The 23,547-nt window shown below is 39.2% G+C and overlaps 1 protein-coding gene and 1 long non-coding RNA gene across 2 annotated transcripts in view; one reads left to right on the top strand and one right to left on the bottom strand.

Annotated features, from left to right (window-relative positions):
- The window catches only part of dnah5 (dynein, axonemal, heavy chain 5), a 154,113-nt gene that overhangs the window by 87,903 nt on the left and 42,663 nt on the right, over positions 1-23,547 (top strand). The window lies entirely within an intron of this gene.
- On the bottom strand, positions 11,676-12,674 carry LOC123967713. The gene is made up of 2 exons (XR_006824329.1): positions 12,556-12,674; positions 11,676-11,967 (listed from the first exon to the last, which is right to left on the bottom strand). It is a non-coding gene; the product is annotated as an uncharacterized LOC123967713 (long non-coding RNA).

Genomic DNA, 23,547 nt, shown 5'->3' with positions numbered 1-23,547 from the left:
GTGCTCCTTGGGATGTTTAAAGCTTGGGAATTCTTTTTGTATCCAAATCCGGCTTTAAACTTCTCCACAACAGTATCTCGGACCTGCCTGGTGTGTTCCTTGTTCTTCATGATGCTCTCTGCGCTTTAAACGGACCTCTGAGACTATCACAGAGCAGGTGCATTTATACGGAGACTTGATTTCACACAGGTGGATTCTATTTATCATCATTAGTCATGTAGGTCAACATTGGATCATTCAGAGATCCTCACTGAACTTCTGGAGAGAGTTTGCTGCACTGAAAGTAAAGGGGTTGAATAATTTTGCACGCCCAAGTTTTCAGTTTTTTATTTGTTAAAAAGGTTTGAAATATCCAATAAATTTCGTTCCACTTCATAATTGTGTCCCACTTGTTGTTGATTCTTCACAAAAAATTACAGTTTTATATCTTTATGTTTGAAGCCTGAAATGTGGCAAAAGGTCGAAAAGTTCAAGGGGGCCGAATACTTTCGCAAGGTACTGTACCTGTTTAATTAAATAATCTTTTAGTTACTTGATTACGTTTGCCTCTATTTGATTAGTTATGTTACCATGTTGTTGCTATCTGTTGTTATTATTGCTGAAAAGAATCTAAATAAGTTACTTTTGCAGTGTTTTAATTTTTAGCAAGGTTAAGGACACTCCTTCATTTTATGTGTAACCAATGCTTGTTTACAATACTTTCTCACACAATTCCTTTAGAAATGATGATAGAGAAATGTCATACTATACGCTTTTAATTGCCAGCTTGAATTTAATGCTAAATAACAAAATTTTCCAGTTCCTGAGAAGATTGTTTTAGGATTAATCAGAGCTATCCTCATGTAACCTGAGCTCCCCCAAGTGGACGAAATAAGTATTACATGCCATCGGTTGAAATGTCGTATAATGTATAAATGTCACTCCGTATTTATCATGTCCAATAATCTGATGCCATTCACGTGTCTTGCTTATATTCTCTAAGAACGTGTAACAGCCAATATATCCATGAAAGCTAGTTAAGTTCCTCTCCTCTGATATCATTCTGAAATGCTAACCTTTTAAGGTCTAATTACTGACAATTGTTTTCCTGTTACCAAATGCTTAAACTTAGAACGGTACAACCGTTTGACCATTGAGGTTTGATTGTGGGAAGATATTTGATTATAATACGCGCAAATATATTTTCTTTTCCCTTTATAGACATATTAAAAGTTTAGAAAGACAGTCCCTCGGGAAACCGGAAACAGCCCGTCCTGCGGGAAACGAAGGATTGCCCTCTGGGGAACCACGCCCCAGACAACAAGAGAGCGACACACGCATGTGTTCGCTCTCTTCCTCTTCTCTCTGGACTTAAGCTTTATTCGTCGTGCTAACTTCACCGAGGTCAGACCCAGCCACGTGGTCTCGCCAGCGGCAATGAAGGACACCTGAAAAACAGCCAAATTGCCAGACGGAGGACGGCCAACCCTTGAGGGTTTTTCTTCAATCAGACACGGAGAACCCTGGAGAATTCCCTAGCAAAAATCCAGGGATTGGGCAGCTAGCGTGGGACCCATGCAACAGGCCAAGGCAGGCCGCCTACAAGCAGTAAGACCAAAACAAAGCATTCTGTGGCCCATAGTGTTAATATTGTCTTTTTAACTCCTAAACTCATAGCTTACTTTCATTAGTTCTCCTCTGCCGTATGAGTCAAGTCCTCCCACAATCGAACCTCCATTCTCATTGTTTAGCCATTGTTTATTTCTCTGATGTATTTAACCACCTTTTTATATCATCTTAGTTAGTTAATAAATTCACTGTGACCAAGGAATTGTGTATTGCCTACTTCTAAGTCCCTGCCAAGAGAATTTACCCTTTAGATATGAGACTGACTGATTTAAGATAATTGAGCAATTATTAACTAACTGATCAGTGGTGAATAACTGTATAATTATTAAAAGCTACTTAGAGGTCCGGAGACTCTAGGTTAATAACAACACCGGTGGTGCCCCTGCGAAATGAGAGGTTTTTTTTATGGATTAATATTTTCTGAATATTAAAATTCATAATTGGGTATTAATTCTCATAAATTTATAAACATTCATACGTAGTTTAGACATGCTAGAGCTAACAAGAGTACGTTGTATACAGCGTTGCTCATTCATCATTTACCAGACTGGAATTTCCTTTATGGAAAATAAAGTGCTGGAATTCTACTACAGCCCATTACATTCATTTTAAATAGGAAGGCTATTTATTAAGCTGTAACGCGGGGGAACAAAAAGAAATCCTCTACCTTCTTATGAAAATAGGTAGCCTATAAGATACAGTTTACTCATGAACCTGTCATTGCAAAGTCACAGTCACACCCAGTATTTTTATTTTTTTTTGAAGTGGAAAATGTGTCTATAGGTCTAAACTAACTGTAAAGTTTTAGATATCTATTTTACATTAATAAAATCTTGCTAATTTCGTATTTTATTAATGCTGTCAAAACACATTCAGAATATATGCCGCTAATAATGAAAAACTCACCTTAAACTACATTTAGGCCTATGTGTTTCAGCTGCACCACAGTCATCCTCACTCATAAATATTCACACCATCTCCAACATGATAACTACGATAGGAATGTTCACTTCAGTTCAGTGCAACTACAATATGAAAGATTACTGTTCATTGATCAGTTTTATACAGACTTGTTTAAACAGTGATTACTGCAGTAATGTAGCTCACAATAGGCTGAAGTGTTTTCAGTACAACTGTCACAGTGTTATACCTAAAGACGGATATAGATTTTATTCTGTGCTGAAGAAAAATCCACTATGTGCGGAGATCTGTCCTTACATCGATGACAGATTGATCATAAAAGCGGTCATGTTCAAGATCATGTTTGGATGAAAAACTATTAGCCTATGTAACCAGGATTTTAAAGTTCTTAAGATGTAAATGCGTTCAGATATGTGCTTTGATATCGACAGTAGGAATGAGGAAATGAAACGGTGTGTCAGACAGCCGCTTCATGCTCCGCAGGAGGGGTGGAGTCAGAGAGAAACTGATGGTTTTCCAACTTATCCTGTGAACCTAACGTCCTCCAGAGGAGGTTTAAGCAGGCTGTCTGACACACCGTAACCTCCTCCTGAGGACATTAGGTTCACAGCATCAGTTGCTGGAGTTAGCCTACTGATTTAGGGTTTATCTGATCTCGCTCTCTGAAGTGATTACAAGGTTTATTGTTTCATTTCTTTCACATGTTTTGCGCACAGCCTGTGCATAGCCACGATTTAGCTCCTAGACAGACCGGCTATTTGTAGCCCACTTTTAGTCAAAACGGTCAAAAATTATTAAAAGTGGTTTTATCCCTGGCAGCACGTGAGATGATTGATATCCCATTATTTTTGCAATGTCAATAATATCTACGAGATATTAAGCGTTATTGGTTACATGTAGTTTTCACCCATGCAGCTGTTGAGGTGCGTGACATCATATCGTCAAATGCAAGTAAATATTTGAAACGTTTAAATTATCTTAGAAGGGACAGCCCTGGTAGACATCAGAGTTGCCAGATCTCGCGATAAACATATCCGCCATTTTTAAACGAGGGATACGTTACAATTTCGGCCTTTCAGCGAGCAATATGCGAGAGTTTACTGCAAACAATGGAACCGAAAAGACATTTACTTTGGTCTTGTAAGTATCTGTGTCTTTGTTTGACATGTCTTCATTATTTATCTAAATTATTTGTTAACATGTGCAGGAACCGGGACATTTCAGCGGGTAACAGTATAGAATAAGGCACGTTGCGGTTAGCTTAACATGCTGCATGCAAGTGTAACTTAACGTTACTCCAAGATACCCACAGGTTTCCTCGTGCCCTTAAAAACTCTTACATTATACTATCTGAATTCAGAAGGGGTGAACATGAAACATGTGCAACCTTACCTATTATAATTTGTTATGAAAGCCACACATATTTTACTCACTGGATCATTATGATATGAAAATATGAGTTTTTGACTTTTGACACTAAATATTTATTGCAAATTATCCAGCATACAGTCAGCAAAGCACAACAATAAATATTCAGAACAGAAGACTTACATTCACAGCACATAGCTCTCTCAAAAGAATAAAAGCAGCTTTTCCAATTGTCTATTTGGTCGTTCTAATGCAACATGATGGCTAAAACATATGTCCTTGTCAAGTATCTTTATATTTTCCATAGAGATAAATGGGTCAATAATAAATAAAGGCTTTTAAATTTATTTATTTTTTTACCTTCATTAGAAGGAAATACTGTATGTTTTCATTTAAAATCATTTGTTGATAGTAGTCATGTCTTATGGGAAAATAGTGAACATAGTCAATTATAATGTTTACTTATATTCATATTCTTACATATTCAACAGTTCTCGATCCCATTTACCCGAGAGACTGGCACCAACAGAGAGACCTATCTGATGCTCTAGCTGCATCAAGTAGCAGCTTAGATGAAGATATAGATTTGGACGTAGCCAACACATTTATTTTGTCATTATTTATGTTTTTATTTCATGTTGTTAAAATTGTTTGTATTTTCATATTAGGGGTGGGAATCGGAGGGGACCTCACGATACAATACGATACACGATACACGGCCTACGATACTGATACTCGATATATTGCTAGACAATCTTATAATGATACATCACGATATCTGTCTATGAATACAAAATGCCCCAGAGGTAAAGGTGCAGGTTTTCTCTTTATTCACTGCTAGTCAAAAGCTTTAGAAAACAGCACAATCAGCAGCACAACTTTAACATTAAATGAAAATTAAGCAACTATGTTTAATTATAAAAAATATTTCTTTATAAAAAAGGTACAGTAAAATGCAAATTCTAGTGTTTAGTGCAAAACAAACTTGCATATAACCTGTATACATTTTATGCTCAAAATGTTTTAATGCTTACCAGACTTTTCTTTATGCATAAACTTTGACAGTTTTACATTTTGTGCTCAAACTTTTAAAGCATGACTATGTTTTTTTTGTCTATCTCTGGACACATTTAACTGCTTATCAACTAATTCTATATCAACCTGAAATATTTAATCTCGGAAACATCTCAGTGTTTACCAGTTTTCTTAAAATAAACCTGGGAACATTTCAGTGCTCTGCAGCAACTTGCATTTTAAACCTAAGCATATTTACATTCATCCTCAAATATACATGTTGTTCTTCAGGAAAAGCAACTGATCGGCATGCTCAGAGGTAAGCATACTTCTCTGAGTGGTGACTATGTTACCGGCAGTGGAAAAGATCCTTTCAGCAGATACACTGGTCCCTGGAACACACAGATATCTTTGTTCCAGCTTAGCAAGTAGTAGTAGTAGTAGCACTGTTCCTGAGATTTCCACCATGTGAGTGGATCATCTGTCAGTGGTAGCGGTGAAGCTTCTTGGTATTGTCTGACCTCTTTTTCAGCTATGGAAGTAGCTGACACCAAGGGGGCTTTGGTCTATGGAGGGATTATTTGGTCAGAACTAAAACTAAAAGTCTAAAACTAAAAGTCGAAATCGAAAACTAAAAGTCGAAATCAAAAACTAAAAGTCGAAATCGAAAATGAATTTGGTATTTAGGAATGGGCATTTAGTCATTTAGCCATTTAGGATTGGGGATTTGGTATTTAGGATAGGGCATTTTGTATTTAGGATTGGGAATTTGGTATTTAGGATTGGGCATTTAGTCATTTAGCCATTTAGGATTGGGGATTTGGGGATTTAGGATTGGGAATTTGGGGATTCAGGATTGGGGATTTGGGGATTGACTAGTGTATGCAAATGAGGAGGCGTGACCCAAAGGCTGCAGGGAGGGTTTGGAACGGCTGAGGCGCAGAGGCACTTTATGGACTGCAGGGGGAGCTCTAACTGCCAGCACACTGCCATGAAAGCAAGCAGAGGAAGTGAGCAGGGCTGGAGGGAGGACTATCATTTATAATACCATAACTGAAGTGTACAGCATTTCTGTCCATGTGGCCTCACACACAAAGTCAACTGTGAAAGGAATGCTATCCATCTGACGAGAAAGCAGCGGACAGTACAGCAGGTAAGATATGATAACATTAGCAAGTTAGCTATATTTGGCTAACTGTTGCTGACATGTATGAGTTACGTTACTGTTGGTACATGCAGGTTTTAAATGCAGCTATTAACCTCTCTGTGGGCTGTGTGTATAAACTGTAAAGATAAGGTGTAGAAGCTGTGTTTCTGGGTAATAGCACCATGCTGGGCAGGTGACAGGTGTGTGTTTACAGTGTTTGTGTGCTCTGAAAAACACAACAGCGCAGCTATAAAGTCTCAGCCGGCAGACCTAGTATGGTATTATTACTACACACATATGGATGTAACGTTGAGGCCTGATAGACATCCACTAATCAGTAAGAGGACACTACCTGCATCACTGCCGATGTCATTTGACCAGGGAGTGAATGGTGATTAATGCCTCACTGTCATCAGTGTTTTCCAAGTGTTTGTTTTTTCCCCATGCTCAGCTACATCTACACACCTGCACTGGGTTGCACTAGCTCTGTATTATGTGAGGTGAATGGGTTCTTAGGTTCATAACACAGGCACCCCCTTACATATTGTTTAGAGTGTAGCAGTGGTGTTTGTTTTTTTGTTTCATCATGTATTGTTTTGTGATACTTTTGCTTTTTGGTATTGTTTAATTATGTATTGTGCTCCAGTGTCCTGTACACACGCAGGGCATTGTTAAAAAGGAAGTGGTAGATCCCACTTTTACCACAAGAGGGAGTATACTGTTAGTGAGTTATGTTAGGAGCAGCCTCAACAAGGCAGTGCAGACCATGCTCATAACAATGTACTGATCTGTTTTTGTATGTTGCAAGCAGACATAATATATGAACACAAGTAAGTAGACATAAATAGTCCATGTATCATCCGCTTAAGACCTTGTGGTGGTACATATAACAAATTGTGTCTGTAAAGCCTGTAACATGACTGTACATACAGCTGTAATAAACATGAGCTACAATACAAATCTGTATAATGTAGGAGTTGTGCCAAATGTTTTCCTTTATTGGTATACTGTTAGTGAGTTATGTGAGAAGCCTCAACATAGCAGTGCATTTCTGTAACATAACGCGAGTCTGAACTGACCATGCTGATAACAATGTTTCGATCTGTTTATTGTAGTGAACAACGGTGTGGATTTGTGCATTTTACATTGAATAAATTTGGAGCTACCCTAAATTCCTTACTCCTCCCCAGAGAAGAAGGGGAGGGGTCAAAGTTGCTTTCTCTAAGCGCTATCCCGACCATAAAACTGGCACCATTTTGATTCCGAAGCTGATAACGCGGGGCCTGACTGTTAAACTGACAAAGGGACACGAACCAGCCATTGGCATTTCCCTATACAGCCTATCAAAACTGGCCCCCCCACACATGTTTCCGTGGCAACTGACCTTATTCTTTGTTTTATTACCACATCAAAAAGGAAAACCCCTGTCTCACCCAAGTGTGACATGGTCCAGACACTGAACTTTCAATGTAAAAGGACTGCAGTCTCCAAAGACTCAAAGCATTTAATTAAGTTTAATTAAATCTTTAGTTACCTGATTACGTTTGCCTCTATTTGAGTAGTTATGTTAACTGTTGTTGCTATCCGTTGTTGATATTAGTGCTGAAAAGAAGTTACTTGTGCAGTGTTTTTATTTTCAGCAAGACACTCCTTCATCTAATGTAATCAATGCTTGTTCATAATACTTCCCTACAAAATTCCTTTAGAAATGATGACAAAGGAATGTTTTACTATACTCTTAATCGCCAGCTTGAATTTAAGGATGAATCAACAAATTCCCCGGTTCCTAACGAGAGACGATCTTTGATTTAATCCAAGCTTTCCTCATGTAACCTGAGCTCCCCCAAGTGGACGAAATAAGTATTACATGCCCTCGTCGGAAATGCCGTTAAATGTATAAATATCCTGACCAATAATGTGACAATTGTTTCCTGTTACCAAATGCTTAGAACAGTACAACCGTTCGACCATTGAGGTTCAATTGTGGAAAATATTTGATTATAATATGTGCAAATAGATTTCTTTTCTTTAAACATTAAGTTTAGAAAGGCAGTCCCTTGGGAAACCTGAGACGCCCCAGACAACAAAAGAGCGACACACGACCTCGCTGCAGTCTTCTCTTCGCTGTTGGCTCTCTTCCACTCTGTTCTGCTCGCGAAACAAACAGGCCTTTTGTTTGCCTGAAGCTACACACCTGAAGTGCCGCGACATCGATCTGTCTTCAGTTTGTTTTATTTTCTTTATTTCTTTTGTTTGTTAAAGTTATCAGTCCGTTAAGTTACACTGGACTAATTCAGGAACGACCAAGTTCCATTTTAAGCCCTTTTCGTCGAGCCAACTTCACCGAGGTCAGACCAAGCCACGTGGTCTCGCCAGCTACAACGAAGGAAACCTGAAAACAGCCGAATTGCCAGACGGAGGAGGCGTTTTCAATCAGACACGGAGAATCCGGGATAAGAATCCCTAGCAAAAAGCCAGGATCGGGCAGCTAGCGTGGGACCAGCAACAGGCCAAAAGCAGGCTGTCGACAAGCAGTAAGACTTAACACACGTTCTGTGATCAGATGTCCATTTTAACTCCTAAAATTATAGCATTAGTTTACTTTCATTAGCTCTTCTAGGCCGTATGAGTCAAATGCTTCCCACAATCGAACCTCCAGGCTCATTGTTCAGCAAATGTTTATGTTCCCTGTATCCAACCATCTTTTTATCACCTTAGTTAGAGAATAAATTCATTGTAATATAATCAAGAGCTGTGTGTGTTGCCTATTTCTAGTTCCTGCCAAGAGAATTGACCCTTTAGATATGAGACTGACTGACTGATTTAAGATAATTGAGCGATTATTAACTAACTGATCACTAGTAATAATTGTATAATTATTCAAAACTACCTAGAGGTCCGGAGACTCTAGGATTATAACAACTCCGGTGGTGCCCTTAACGAGGAAAATTTTGATTTTATGAATCTTCAATTATGAATTCATAATTGGGTATCAATTCTCATAAATTTACTAAAATGCATAACTAAAAATAAATTTAGGTCTGCTACATTATGTATGTTGCAGATTTTAGTAAAGATATTCAAAGCCACACTGAGTTTTTATTCAGATGTGCAACAATTACTTGTCTCCTAAGTTAGGGCATAAACTCAACACTAGAGGCTTAGTAACGGCTAGTTAGATAAAATAAAATAAACAGTAACCAAAATTCGATGCACCATGATTAACTTTGGGTATGGACTAAATGGAGTTCCAAAGTCTTTGAACATCTACAGATAGTCTTCAAAATGCATGTAAAATAGAGTTAATTTGAACCTAGACTAATTTTCAACTGCAAATCACCACAGTCTTTATTAATGGGTTGGACTGTGACTTTACATTCACAGGTATTTGAGTAAACTGTCTTATCTGTTTGATTCATAATTTCATCTTCAGTTATTGCCACCTGCATTTTGTCCCCATCAGCTAAATAAATCCAATGCAACATACAGAAGGATATCAGCACTTTATTAAACAATGAATGTGCTTCACTGAATCAAATGTAATAGTGTAGAATCATTAATCCTTCCTCCACTACAGTTTTTTAAGATAAATGAAATGGTCCGTGTTAGCATGAATTCATATTTCTAGCGCCACTGGATTGAAATGGAGACTTCACTCTTTATTTACTCATTGCCATGGTGAATTGTAGTTTTCTTTTCATTCCTCACTTACTAACTCAGTGAACACACTCACGGTTGATTGATCTAGTTTTGATCAGCTGTTTAAGAACTGAAAACTCAGTTTCACATCTCAGGCTCAATCAACTCAGAGCTCCTGCCTCATCATCTCTCCTTTGCTTCCTAGTGTTTTCTTTGTGACTAACCTTTTGTTTCTTTTACCTCAGGATCACCGCCTGCTCCTCTGCCTCACGTTTGCCTTCTGCTGGAAAGCCAGCCATGCGTCCCCCATTCGCCACTGCCCACGTCATCTCGTCTGACATTATTCACAAACTTCCTTCAGATGCCTTCATATTTCCAACCCTAGTCATCTTTCGTTCATCTAATGCCCCTACGCCATCACAGCACTGTGGACACAATGCATCATTTTTCACTTACTACCTCTATGATCCAAAAGAGGTGATACAGCAGCTAAACTCCTCCACCTGCTTCCTTGACCCACAATTCTTTTTCAAAGAACCCCTTAGACCCATCTGTGATAAACAACTACAGACCAATCTCCAATATCCTTTTTCCTAGTAAAATATTTGAAAAGGATGTTTACAAACAACTGCATAATTACCTGTCCCTCCACAATCTATATGATGTGGATCAATCTGGCTTCAGGACCAACCGCAGCACTGAAACAGCTTTGAAGTAGTCAGTGATCAAAAGATCAACAATTCTGCTAACAAACCTTCTATCCCAGTATTTCTAGAACGGACTGCAGCCTTAGATACTGTCAACCACAGCATTTTAATCAGTAAACTAGAAAATTCATTTGGGCATGTCTTCCTATCTAACTGCCAGGACATTCTCTGTGTCTCTTGACAACTTTTAAACTGGCAATTATGACATTTTCTTTGAGGTCCCACAAGGCTCAGTTGTGTATTTCACTTTCACATGATATCCTCAGCCCTATTAATGACCTTGACAACTGTATCAGTGACATCAAGTACTAGATGATCAAAAATGATAATGATAAAAATGATTTAAAAAAAAGACTGAGATCCAGTTGGAGAAAACCATATTATCATTATGATCTTACTGCTGTTTACATTCTCCCTGACACAAATTTAAAAAATGCACTGGACAATTACTTCCTGGGTGTATATGTGTATGTATATTTGTAAAATAATTACTGTATAGGCCATGTTTTATGTTACCATATTCAAATGTATATCTGTTATGTTCTGTGTGTGTAGCATAAGGAGACTACAAACTTTCCTGCCCTATGGAATAAAGTTCCTGAATTTTGTCTCCATGTGATGAGTCCAGGTTTTGTCAACAGTGCCAGTTCAGATCAATGTAAATGGGGGAAGAACCGGGCTGTGTTAAATATATAATGCTGCTTCTTAAACTGCAAAACTTGGAAATTAGAGTGTCATTGCTCAGAAGGTAAATATTTATTTCTTACAAATAGTTTTTAAAAGACTTGTTTTGAGGATGAAAAAAATGATGTCAAATAAACATGTGCAGGTCAGGCCTTGTGAGGTGATGTCTCTGTCAGTCATTACCTGGTGTAGGAAGCTTCTATACATAATTGAAGAACACTGATTTTAACATTTTATTATCGTAAAATTGGAAGTATAATGAAATGTTATGCCTATTTCCACTTTTATTTCGTTGCCTCTACAAATTAGCAAATTCTTCCAAAGACAGCAGAACAAATGACAAACTACATAATCATAACTAAATGCCAAATTAGCCCTGATATCTTTATAATTTCAGCAGAACCCACCACTAGAAGCAAATAAGGTTTAGCCATAGACTGGGTATAGCACAACACATGATCATAGAAACTGTGCAAGTCCATAGGTTGTATGATCATGTATACTAGTTAAAATAAGACTGCACTAAAGGAAATTCAGGTGCAACAGCAGCAATTATATATGATGAAAATAAAAGACAAGACAGTTTCTCCCGTCAGACTGCACTCTGTGCTATTTAATACATAATATAATGAGCAAAATAAAACACAGTAATTATAGATCACATAGAAACTCTGCAAGATAACATACAAGCCTTCAATGAAGAGTAAATTATGTCTAAGTGTGAGAAAAAGTCCTGAGTGGATCCAGAGGTTACTGAATCAGCTGTAGCTGTAATTTCCGACTTGTGGTGTGACCAAGTGGACTGGGTCTCTGCTGCAGATGGCTGATCCAAAGCTGTGACACCAAGTGGTCCTTCATGTCCAGGTGAAACATCTTTTTCTGCAGGGGGGGAGGACAAGTCAGTGGGGAAAAACTGGAGCTTGCTTTAACCTCAAACACCTCTAGTGTAGACTTTAGGCCCTAATAGGCAGCTGAGCGGGAGCCAGGAGACTGAGCACGGGGCAATAACAAACACAGGGACAGACGGGAACACTGGAAACACAATGAAGTGAAAGAATAAAAGGAGACACTATAGGAAAACACTGATGACAATCGTATTAATCACCATTCACTCCCTGGTCAAATGACATCGGCAGTGATGCAGGTAGTGCATGTGTATCAGGCCTCAACGTTACATCTATATGTGTGTAGTAATAATACCATACTAGGTCTGCTGGCTGAGACTTTATAGCTGCGCTGTTGTGTTTTTCAGAGCACACAAACACTGTAAACACACACCTGTCACCTGCCCAGCATGGTGCTATTACCCAGAAACACAGCTTCTACACCTTTACAGTTTATACACACAGCCCACAGAGAGGTTAATAGCTGCATTTAAAACCTGCATGTACCAACAGTAACGTAACTCATACATGTCAGCAACAGTTAGCCAAATATAGCTAACTTGCTAATGTTATCATATCTTACCTGCCGTACTGTCCGCTGCTTTCTCGTCAGATGGATAGCATTCCTTTCACAGTTGACTTTGTGTGTGAGGCCACATGGACAGAAATGCTGTACACTTCAGTTATGGTATTATAAATGATAGTCCTCCCTCCAGCCCTGCTCACTTCCTCTGCTTGCTTTCATGGCAGTGTGCTGGCAGTTAGAGCTCCCCCTGCAGTCCATAAAGTGCCTCTGCGCCTCAGCCGTTCCAAACCCTCCCTGCAGCCTCCTCAGTCACGCCTCCTCATTTGCATAGACGACTCAATCCTCAATCCCCAAATCCCCAATCCCTAAAACCCCAATCCTAAATCCCCAAATTCCCAATCCTAAATCCCCAAATCCCCAATCCTAAATGGCTAAATGCCCAATCCTAAATACAAAATGCCCTATCCTAAATACCAAATACCCAATCCTAAATACAAAATGCCCTATCCTAAATACCAAATTCATTTTCAACTTCAACTTTTAGTTTTTGATTTCAACTTTTAGTTTCCGATTTCGACTTTTAGTTTCCGATTTCGACTTTTAGTTTTCGATTTCGACTTTTAGTTTTCAACTTTTAGTTTTAGTTCTGACCAAATAATCCCTCCATACTGATCTTGAATTTCTGTCCAAGGAGGTCAGCGAGTGCAAATCTCCTCTTCTTGGGTGTGTGGGCACTGGAAAGATAGCTCCCATTCTCACTTGTGTCAGGCAATTAAGCAGCCTCTTGATCATCATTGCCTTCCTTATCAGCAGTTCTCCCTTCAGCATTCTCCACTTCCAAATCGGCATCATCCTGTAGAAGAAAACAGTGGCACACATTTTCATTCTATCCTCTAAACATGTTCACACATTAAGTAATCTATTGTTTTATATGATTTATATGCAGGTTTTTATGTGGATTGGGCACATCCACACAAAAACTATTATTGCACATGACCTACTACTGTTCGCAATATGTAATTACTCAAATTACTCAAAGCAGCAGCCTTTGTCACCACTTTGGCATATGTCTCCTGCGCATCTGCTGCCGACAGGAGGAGGAGAGATTTGAACCTGGTGTCCTGGGCTGATGAGATGTATAAGCAGTCTTTCTTCTTTGTAGAGCCATATCTTTTGGACAGGTCTTGCCTGTCCAAAAGATACAACAACTTCCTGTTTTATGGCGAATCATCAATTTTGCATGCCACGCCACGGGCACGCCATTACGCGAAGACTCAAAGATAGCACAACTTTTAATCGTCAGTGGGTTTAGACTGCACAGCACAAATCTGAAGTGGTTCGGACTAAATCCCTATGAGGAGTTCGTTAAAGTACAGAGTGTGTAAATCGCCAGAAATGGCCATTAAATCAAAAATGGCTGACTTCCTGTTGGGTTTAGGGCATCGCTCCAAGAGGCTTTTTTGTGCGTCTAGACATGATACACAGAAATTTCGTACATGTAGGTTAAACTTTGTCCGGGGGCTGCACTGTAGGGGGCGCTAGCGAGCCATTTTGCCACGCCCACTCCTGAATTTTCACAAAGTTTGGTGAGTTTTCGAGTATGCTTAGGCCCCCAAAATTGAGGTTACTTTGCAGAAAAAAGAAAGAAAAAATAATAATCCTGACAGTTTCAATAGGCACCTCGCACGGTTCGTGCTCGGGCCCTAATTACATGTTTATACAGTATGTCACATTCACTGTCAATAAAACTCAACACACCTAAGCTTTATCAGAAAAGCATAAGACATTAATTAGAAATCCTTACTCATGGCTTCATTCACAACCTCTTCATTAAAATAAAATGTGATATAAAAACAAATACAAATACAAAAATGTAATACTTTTATCAGCACATATGATGAACTTACCTCAGGGGATAAGAGGGTAGCGCAGATAGCAGGCTGCTGCTCGAGAAACCTGGAGAGCATTTCGTAGGCGCTGTTCTATTTCGTATAGGCTTCGCCCTCTAAGGCTATTGCTATTGAGTATACCCCTTCCGCGCGCCTGCGTGGCACTGAGAATTTTAGTCTACGCCCACCCACAGCGTGAGCCTTTTGTTTGTGTTTGTTTGTTTGTTATTGTTTTTCTCCTCCCCAAGCACCCCTCTCTGTTCTATTGCAGGTTTCGTTGCTTTCTGCAATTGGTGTTTCCCTCTCCTATTCCCTGTTGTCCCCACCTTCCATCCCCCTTCTCTTGCAGGTGTTGTCCTTTCTCTGTGCTGTCTGTTTGTGCCCCCCCATCCCCACGTCTGCCCCACTGGCCCGGTGACAAATCAATACATAATTAAATAAATAATAAAACAGACAAAGGAGTATATTAATACTCTATTGTTAAAGTAAAATCTGTCTGGCACAATATGGTATCCAGCTCATCATACTCTATACCAGGCTGCTGGGCAGGACAGGTTAAAAAAAAAACAAAAAAAAACAAAGTGGGTCCACACTTTGGACTTGAATTATTTTCCTTAAACTGCTGTCCGCCCTACCGTTGCAAACTTCTGTTCTTCAATTGGCGAATAAATGTTTGATTTAACTTGTGTTCATATTGTGTTCATTCATGTGTTGAGTGCCACCTCGAGGACTGGAGCCATGTGGCGCTGGGAGCAGAAGAATCCATTTAGAGCACCTTATTATATAAATTAAATATCGATATTTGGCGCCAGCGTATCGATTCTCGTATCGCAGGAAGAAGGACAACGACATATTGCCATATCGATATATTGTCCCACCCCTATTTCATATATATAACTGTTTTGTATTTATAATAATATTTTATCAATAATTCCTTTATATTTTCATCATGTTGTATTATCTTAAGTAGTCTACGTTGTAATCCTTTTTCTTAATAAAATCTTTATATTTAATTTGTTTGGGCGGATTACCATTTATGAGAACCTGTTATGTTTGAGTAAAAACAATCCTTTAGCCACTATTAGAGGTAGATACGTAGTCATTCAAAAGCTGTGTATTTGGTCTATTCTTGAGCTATGGTTAGACATCTATTAACTTTTCACTGACAGCCCAAATTCAACCTTGCCCATTTTCACCATCTATTACACGACTATATGTAGCCGTTCAATAGTGGTCTGATTGATGACTAGAATATTGGTGGGCTATGCTTGGACATGTACCAAACTTTCACTGACAGCCCAAATTCAGCTCAGTTTTAGCCTAGACGTCTGGGCTATGTTTAGACGTCTATTAGACGTCTCAATCGTGAAATTGCTTGCTGAGGTGAAGCTGCTTAGATCGTTATTAGGCTACAAATATTAATGTTTAAACGTATGATCAATATGTCAGGACATCGTTAGATCGGTTAGATACTCCATAATTCAATCGCTCAGTTTATTTAAGAGAAACAAAAAGCCCCAAAAAGTCTAATTCATATAGAATTACCGGTGTAACCAGTATGGTAGGCCTACAAGAGATGGGAAAAAAAGTGCTGACTCAGCCGTTACCTTAGAAGCGCTCATTAAGTCCAAATCTGTCCGTTCCTTCATTATTTATATTCCTTCAGTCTGTAAGGGTCCACCGTTCAAAAGAATCAAAACAGCTTTTCCTAAAAATTATACCAAGTTGTTAATCCTGTCATGTAAAATCCACTGCTCTCTGTCTGCTAACTTCTGTCACACTTTCCTCATCCTGCACCGTGTTGTTGGGTATGTTTGTTTTGGTACGCTGCCTACGAAATAAAAGTGCATAAGCTGTCTGTCGGAGCTAGATCAAATGAATGTCATGTATTTGATCATTTTTATTCAAGTACTTTTTGAAATAAATAAACTATTTCAAAGTTGCCTATGTCTGTTTTGTGCTAAAGGAATTAAAGGCCTGTCCCAAATATAGGCAGGGTCAATTCAGTGATTTTAGCAAATAAAAGCCCGGGCTATTAATCAAAGTTTTAGTTAACAAGACATTTACAGTTTTAGTTAACAAACATTTACAGTATACTGCACATATGTGCTACACTTCTTGTCCCCATTTTTCCTCTTTATAGAACCTAATCCTATTTGTCTCTGGAAATAATTTTGAAATCTATCTCATCATGGACAGTCCTCCTTGGACAACCCTGGGACTCGTTATATAGTGCACCTGCCACTAAGAAGAACATGTTAGTGTGTGTGTTTGTGCACATGTTGGATAGCAAAGAAAAAGAACCTTTTCACACTCTCCTGCATTTATGTGCCGATGCATTCTTGGTATCCATACAGGTATACTGTATTTGCATGTATGCATGTACTTGCTTTGTTAATTGGAAAAACCTAATGAAACGAAACTAACTTTCTACTTTGTGCTGGCTCTATGAATATAGCCAAGTGTCTCACAAAGATATGTAGATAATCGTATTGCTTTTTTTTTTTTTTTAAAGCCACCACGGGTAAAAAAAAAACAACAACAAAATAACAGACAAAAAATCTAAAAAATGAAACACGTATGTCTCCAGGGTTTTTGAAATAATACCAGTTCAACATATTTTTGTGTGTCCACTCCTTTGTATATTGACCTTTTGTGTCTGGTCCACCATCCAGTTTTGCCAAGTTCCAGCCAGTTTTACTGGCAAAAAGAGAAATGTGTTCCAGCAAATGGGATAATGTACAGATTAACGATCAATTGGCTCCAAATGCTGTTTGTCTAAGCCCCTCATAAAAAAACGGTGTTGTTCACACACCATAAATCCATGGGTGCACAGTCTGTGGCTATGTGTGGGAGAGGCAGTTTGTGTGTGTGCATATTTGTGTGTAAAGGCACCATGGGGACTTTTATGATGGTCATGGCAGCCACCATGACGGAAACCCCACAGTTGGCTCAGTTGCATCAGCCCTAATTCTAGAATAAGGATCATAAAAAGGACATTGCTGTCATAATTTCACGGTATGCACCAGACAACTAGCAATGCAGCGCATGGAACATATAAGCATGGTTCGTCTGGAAAGTGTGGGTCAGCGATGGCCTTGTTCTGGCCTATTTGTGTTTAGCCAACTGAGAGGATGTATTTGTCACCAAAGGGAGCCAACACCAAATATGTATCACATAAGTCTCTAGGCTAGAGAGTATTCGCCAACTAGTTAGATCAGTGATATTTCTCCTGTGCATATATTGTTAATTTCAGTGTCTTAAAGGGACAGTAAGTGATTATGATCCAATACAATTTTTGGATAAATTCAGTGAATATTTCCTCACAGTTTGCTAGCTCTCTATTTTGTGTGGAAAAACAAAATCAGGTTGTCCTACACAGCCCTGGCTCTGTAAATTAAAAGCAAAGAAAGTGGTGTGGACCTTGCCACACAACGCCAATCAGCAACAGTGAGTGCTCGTGCACAGGAGTGATGGGGGGAGAGGGACAGTGGGAGAGCTCTATGCAACCGCACATTCTAACATGCTGGTCCCAGGCACTGTGAAGAAGGAGAGATGGCCGAGAAACAGCCAAATAGGAAAAGGGGTAGCATAAACAGAGGAGGAAGTTATGTGTCCAGGAAAGGGCAAAAGCATTTCAATGCTTGAGAAACCTCCGAAATTTGAGGGGGGTATTTGTTTGGCAGGGGAGTTCAAATCTCAACAATCCTTCTGCAGAATCACTTTTTACTCTCCCTTTAATAAAAAGAATGTTGTGATAATTGGAATATAGTTGCACTGCAACATTTATTACTTTTTACTTAAGTGATTCTGTGACAGTACATCAGCAATTTAAATAAAATGGCATTTTATACTTCATCATATAATTAATATATTGCTTACAGACAAATATGAGCTATCTATTCTATTTGAATGCACAGTGTACCATTACTTTACTCTGTGTGGATCAATGGTGGCCTGTGCAGGAGGTAAATAATACAATGTTTATTTGCTGAAAAAAAAAATAAAACAGTTCACTCTTCGGTAATGATACACAGCTCTGGGGGTGTATGGCACATCACAACAGCTTTAAAAACTGCACATTTAAAAGTTTTTAATGCCCTGATAAATCTCTCTGACAAGCTTTAAATGGAGTTTCGCCCACATGTCAGCTGACATTTATACAGCTATGTAACTGCAGCAAAATCATTTAATAAATGGAGGGGGGCATCCCACCAGACTTGAATGCCTCCTCGGGGTTCTAGAGACTGAGTAGTGCTTCAGGATGAGCTTAGTCTGCAATTTATCTAGTCAGGACTTCAACTAATGTAGTCTCCAACTGTGGCAGTCCTTTCGTCTCACTTAAAATCCTGGCTTCCACTGGATTCCTTGATGGCCATTTCTGCAGTGGTATTTTTGTGCTGATCTGAAAGCATTTAGCATAGATTGAAAATGCTATAGGTACAGTGGTGGGAGTCAAAGCAACTTATAAAGCTCTTTTTTAAAGGTTGACGAGTGAAACACAAGTGATATAGACCCACTATAGTTTGGCATCCAATAGAGTACATACACGATTTAGCATGGAACTGACAACATGTTTGGTTCTCCTGTAATTCCTTTTCTTGTCATATTTATGATATTTGATTATAATGAGTTGGTTGTGCACAGGAAGCCTAAATGTAAAGCTTAAATGTAAAGCCTACACGTGACTAACTTGATTTTAATAGGACATTTTGTTTAGATTAGATTAGAAAGTGATCGATCATCATCTGTGTTGCTCTGGCTTAAAAATATTCTAATGTATTAACATATTGGCATAAACAACTAGCAAAAACTGTTTCCGTTGAACAGTTTCACCATTGTGTTACAAAAACAACAACAAAACCCATATAAAATTCTAGTGACAATCACCCATCTGCCTAACGTTCTGCTTTTTTCTCCATAGAGGATGTCAGGAAAGTCTTGCGTTCAAACTATATTCCATCATTGTCACACCAACGTCAAAGTAAGAAAAACAATGCTATATTTAAAGCACTTCTTAAGCTGAAGGAGACAACAGTTTTCTGGTGGATGCTGCTCCTCTTTGTAATTAGGCTTGTCTAGATCTTGAAGCGCTTTAGTTGATGTTTGAATGGAGGAAAGTCTGTAATTTCACTTAATTAGAGACAAAGCAAGCATTAAGAGGATCATTTGTCTCCTTTTCCTAAAACAACACACCACACTCAACAACAAAGATTATGTACCAACTCATCTTGATTATTCTTCTCTTTGCCTTTAATTCTTCCTTAATCACGTCTGCTGGCATCAGTGAGCGCAGATAAAGCTTTGGTGTTCATTGTAATTGACATAACTCGACACAACGCCTGATGTTCTTTTTTCCTCTTCAGTTTTTTAGGCAGGGGCCCGATAACGACTCTGATCTGGTGTCTGTGTTTTCACTAGCAGACCGATGCTTACAGAATGTTATAACGACTACAACAAACAAGGCCAAATTATCACTGTAATTAAGTTCTTGAACAGCAAAGGGAGGGAGTGGGAGAAGAGGGCGGTGGATAATTTGGCCACAAATCTTGTCTGCTCTGCTGGAGGTGAGTTGGAGTATATGTGTGTGTTTGTCTGTATTCCAAGTAAAAATGAGCAGTGCAGTCCAGTGTCTTCTTCTTCCTCCTCCTCCTCCTCCTCCTCATTATTCTTCTGTTATAATCTTTGCAATTCTATCCCCATCGTCTGTCTTCTCTTCTTTACCGTCTCCTTTTATACTTGGTTATCCTATGCATTCTCCTTCTCTTCCTTTGTCCTCAAGCTCACATTTTTTCCCTCTTTCCTTCTTGCTGCAATACTGTTGCTCCACGCACTCTTTTACCTCTCTCCCCTGTGTGTCATTCCCTCTGTTCTGTTACCATCCAACAACTCTGTCCAGATTTCAGTGAGGCGCTGGGTTCCAAAATACAGTATTTACCAGGACAAACAGAAAATCAATACTGACCCAACGCAAACACAGCACACAGGCAGTCCAGCAGATCTGCCAATGACACTGGCTCATGCCCTGCAACTGAGTTCAGTGATTACAGAGCTGAAACGACAAAGAAAAAATATCCTTTGATTGTATCAAATCCATTAGAAATGCGCTTCAATGCTGTGCTTGATAACACTCACTACATGTCTTTTAAGGCTACACGACAACCTCAAAACTTTACATTTGTTTGATCCTTTACAGTTCCTAACATGAATATACTTATGACTAGGGATGGGGATCGAGACCCAGTTCCAAAAGGACCCGGTTCCAAAATTTCTCAAAACCTGAATATCAATAAGGTTTGAGCTTATCGAGACTTGCGGGCTGTGATGTAACGTTATGTGTTGAGCGTCAAATGTGATTTAATTTGAAACGCAATGCATAAGAAAACCATCAGGCTGCAGTCTCTGCCTGCTCTCTGTCGGCTCCTACACACACACACGCACACACACACACAGCAGCAGAGCGGGAGGCTGCGCTGTCGCGGTGGAATGCAGTGAGGGTTAAGTTAGCTCCAAACTACTGTAACGTTAGTTGATGACAGCTATGCTCGTTACTGTAAGTACGTGAAATAAAACCTTCGCAAGTAAAAAGACAATACTTTATCAATACACCTGTCTGTAAGGTAACGTTAAACATGTAGAAATGGTTAATTTAATCATCTCTGTCCTCAGTATCTCATCCTGTATGTTTTATACAAGCTAATGCTACCTTGGCATTAGCCAAATGTTAAAAACAAGCTAAATAGAAAGCTGTCTGTCTGGAGCACAGACTGGTCTGTAGTCTTAAAAACTCAGCTGCTGGCTGAGACAAACCAGCCGCTCCTCCTTCTACCTGGTAACGTTACCTGCAGCCAGCGAGCGAGGAGGAGGGACTGATACAGACTGATGTTATTCTTGTTGTTGTTGTTCTTCTAAACGTCACTCACTTTGTGATGTCAGATAAAGTTATTGAGTAACTTTGCTGTTGTCTAGAAACAACATTTAGCTGTATTTAAAATATTAAATTAAAAACAACCAGGCAGTTAATATCTACACTTCAATATGTTTATTTATCGCAAGTGTTATGTCATCCCAATATATAACGTTATCGCACATTGAATATTTTCCTCATACCGTGCAGGCCTACCTCATGCTCATTGGGTCTGGTCTTACCAAATAACCATCACTAAATAATAGTAAAGTATCGATAAAGAATCGGATCGTTAAGCAGTCTCAATAAGGGTATCAATATCAATAAAAATTAACGATCCCCATCCCTACTTAATAATAATTAATTTAATTTAATGGCTGCAGAATCCAAAGAAGTTTGCAAAAAAGTAATGGAGTAAAGTGTGTTGGTTTGTTAACAATACCTCCCCTGTTCTTGTAGTAGAATTGTAGTCCAATTGTATTCCATATGTTTAATGGCTTTCTTGCCGAGAAGTAGATGAGAAGATTGATACATTTGCATGTCTGTCTGCTAAAGCCATCAGCCTCTTGGCTTACCTTAGCACTTAGCTAGACCAGTTTTCAGGCAACCAGAGGCAACTAATTTCTGTCTCAGTTATTAAGTTACTGGTCCTGACCAAGATATAGCCCGCAACGCCTACAAAAAAAGATATAAGTAAAGATATAATCTTAGTGAGCGTTAATGGTGCTGGTAGGCGGATACTGTAACCTTTCGACAGAGCCAGGCGAGCTGTTTGCCCCTGTTTCCAGTCCCTAAGCATGAAAGTGAATTCCCAAAATGTCAAACGATTCCTTTAAACTTTTGTTTTTCTTCTGTACCGATAACTGATTTTTACATTTTACCGATTTTCAACTAAAAATGCTGTTGATTGGGCTGCTAACCTGTCCCCAAACACTCATTATGACTCAATAAAATACTCCTGTATGTCCAAGGTTAAACTTGCTGGAAATATTTCCTAAAGTATTCTCCATCCTAGATGTAATGTGTTAAGAAAACTGGCACCCAAAGACAATAGATACTCTTTGTTGGAGCATTAAATCCAGTTTTCCACTGAAGTGCTGAGAACTACGGTACGTCCAGGCTGGAGCACTTACAAAATACTTTCAACGTGAGAGGGAGGAAGAGAAAACCCTGCAAATGACGAGCCTTTGAGTAATTAGGTAGAAGCCTTATGTACTGGATCTACAGGTGTCCACCCTCAAGACAATCATGTCCTAGTCAGTCATGTCAGCGTCTAACATTAAACTTGACCATTACAAGACTCAATTTGAATGCTCACACTGGCCTGAGTAGAAGTCTCTTCTAAGATGACCACTTTAATGGCTTTTCTGTTATTGCACTTCAACCTACAATGTTTTAAACCCACAAACTTTAATAACAACATGCTTAGACAATCCAAACCAACAGCCCGTTTGCTCTCTTCAACCAGCCCCCTTTTTTCTGTAAAACTTAATTTAAGCCCCCTCTGCCCCCTCTCTGCTCTTCTCAATGCAACAGTCAATACTTCGTTGATACTGCAGCTCAAGCATTGTGTCGCCAGAACATCCATGGGGGCCTGTTGCGAATAAAATGTGTCTGTTTAGTGTTTCTCCAGCTGGGATGATCTGAAGCGACCGAAATTCAACCAACAGCCAGAGTGTCTCTCAAGAGACAAGAGGCTTCAGATGTCGGCAGCACCACCATCGCTGCAGCTGTTAAAATTATCTGGATGAGAATGGCGCTAATCTACTACCCTTCATGGGGACTTCACACAGAATTGGAGACATAAAAGGAAATAACATGCATTCTCCTTCTCACAGAGGGAGGAATGATGGAAGAGGACGACACAGAGAGGGAGGTGAAAAGGGTAAAAATTGAGGGAGTCAGACAAGGAAAGGGGACAAACATAATAGCATGATCTTGCCTGTCGTTCCCACAAAGCCAAGCTGATTTCCCCAATCACTGTATTGTTAGCGTTCCATGTGACGTGTGCATGCACAGGCTGGCAAATACAGTTATACAGACACACAGACACACCTCTCAGCGGTAAGTACAAGATGCAGAAGTTTTCAAACACTCTCTCCTGGGCAACCATGTCAACTAAATCATGTTTTCTCATCACCTAAAACTGATTTCTCAGGCTCGTGTGCAGGTTGACATGGCAGAATCTCCACTGGAACCAGGACACAAAGCTGAAGCCTGAACTCGATTCTTGTTGGTCTGTAACCTTGAAAA

Source organism: Micropterus dolomieu, linkage group LG03 (genome assembly GCF_021292245.1).
Source record: "Micropterus dolomieu isolate WLL.071019.BEF.003 ecotype Adirondacks linkage group LG03, ASM2129224v1, whole genome shotgun sequence".
Taxonomy (NCBI): domain Eukaryota; kingdom Metazoa; phylum Chordata; class Actinopteri; order Centrarchiformes; family Centrarchidae; genus Micropterus; species Micropterus dolomieu.
The sequence above is the reverse complement of the archived record's forward strand: the minus strand, read 5'-3'. Positions and strand labels throughout refer to the sequence as shown.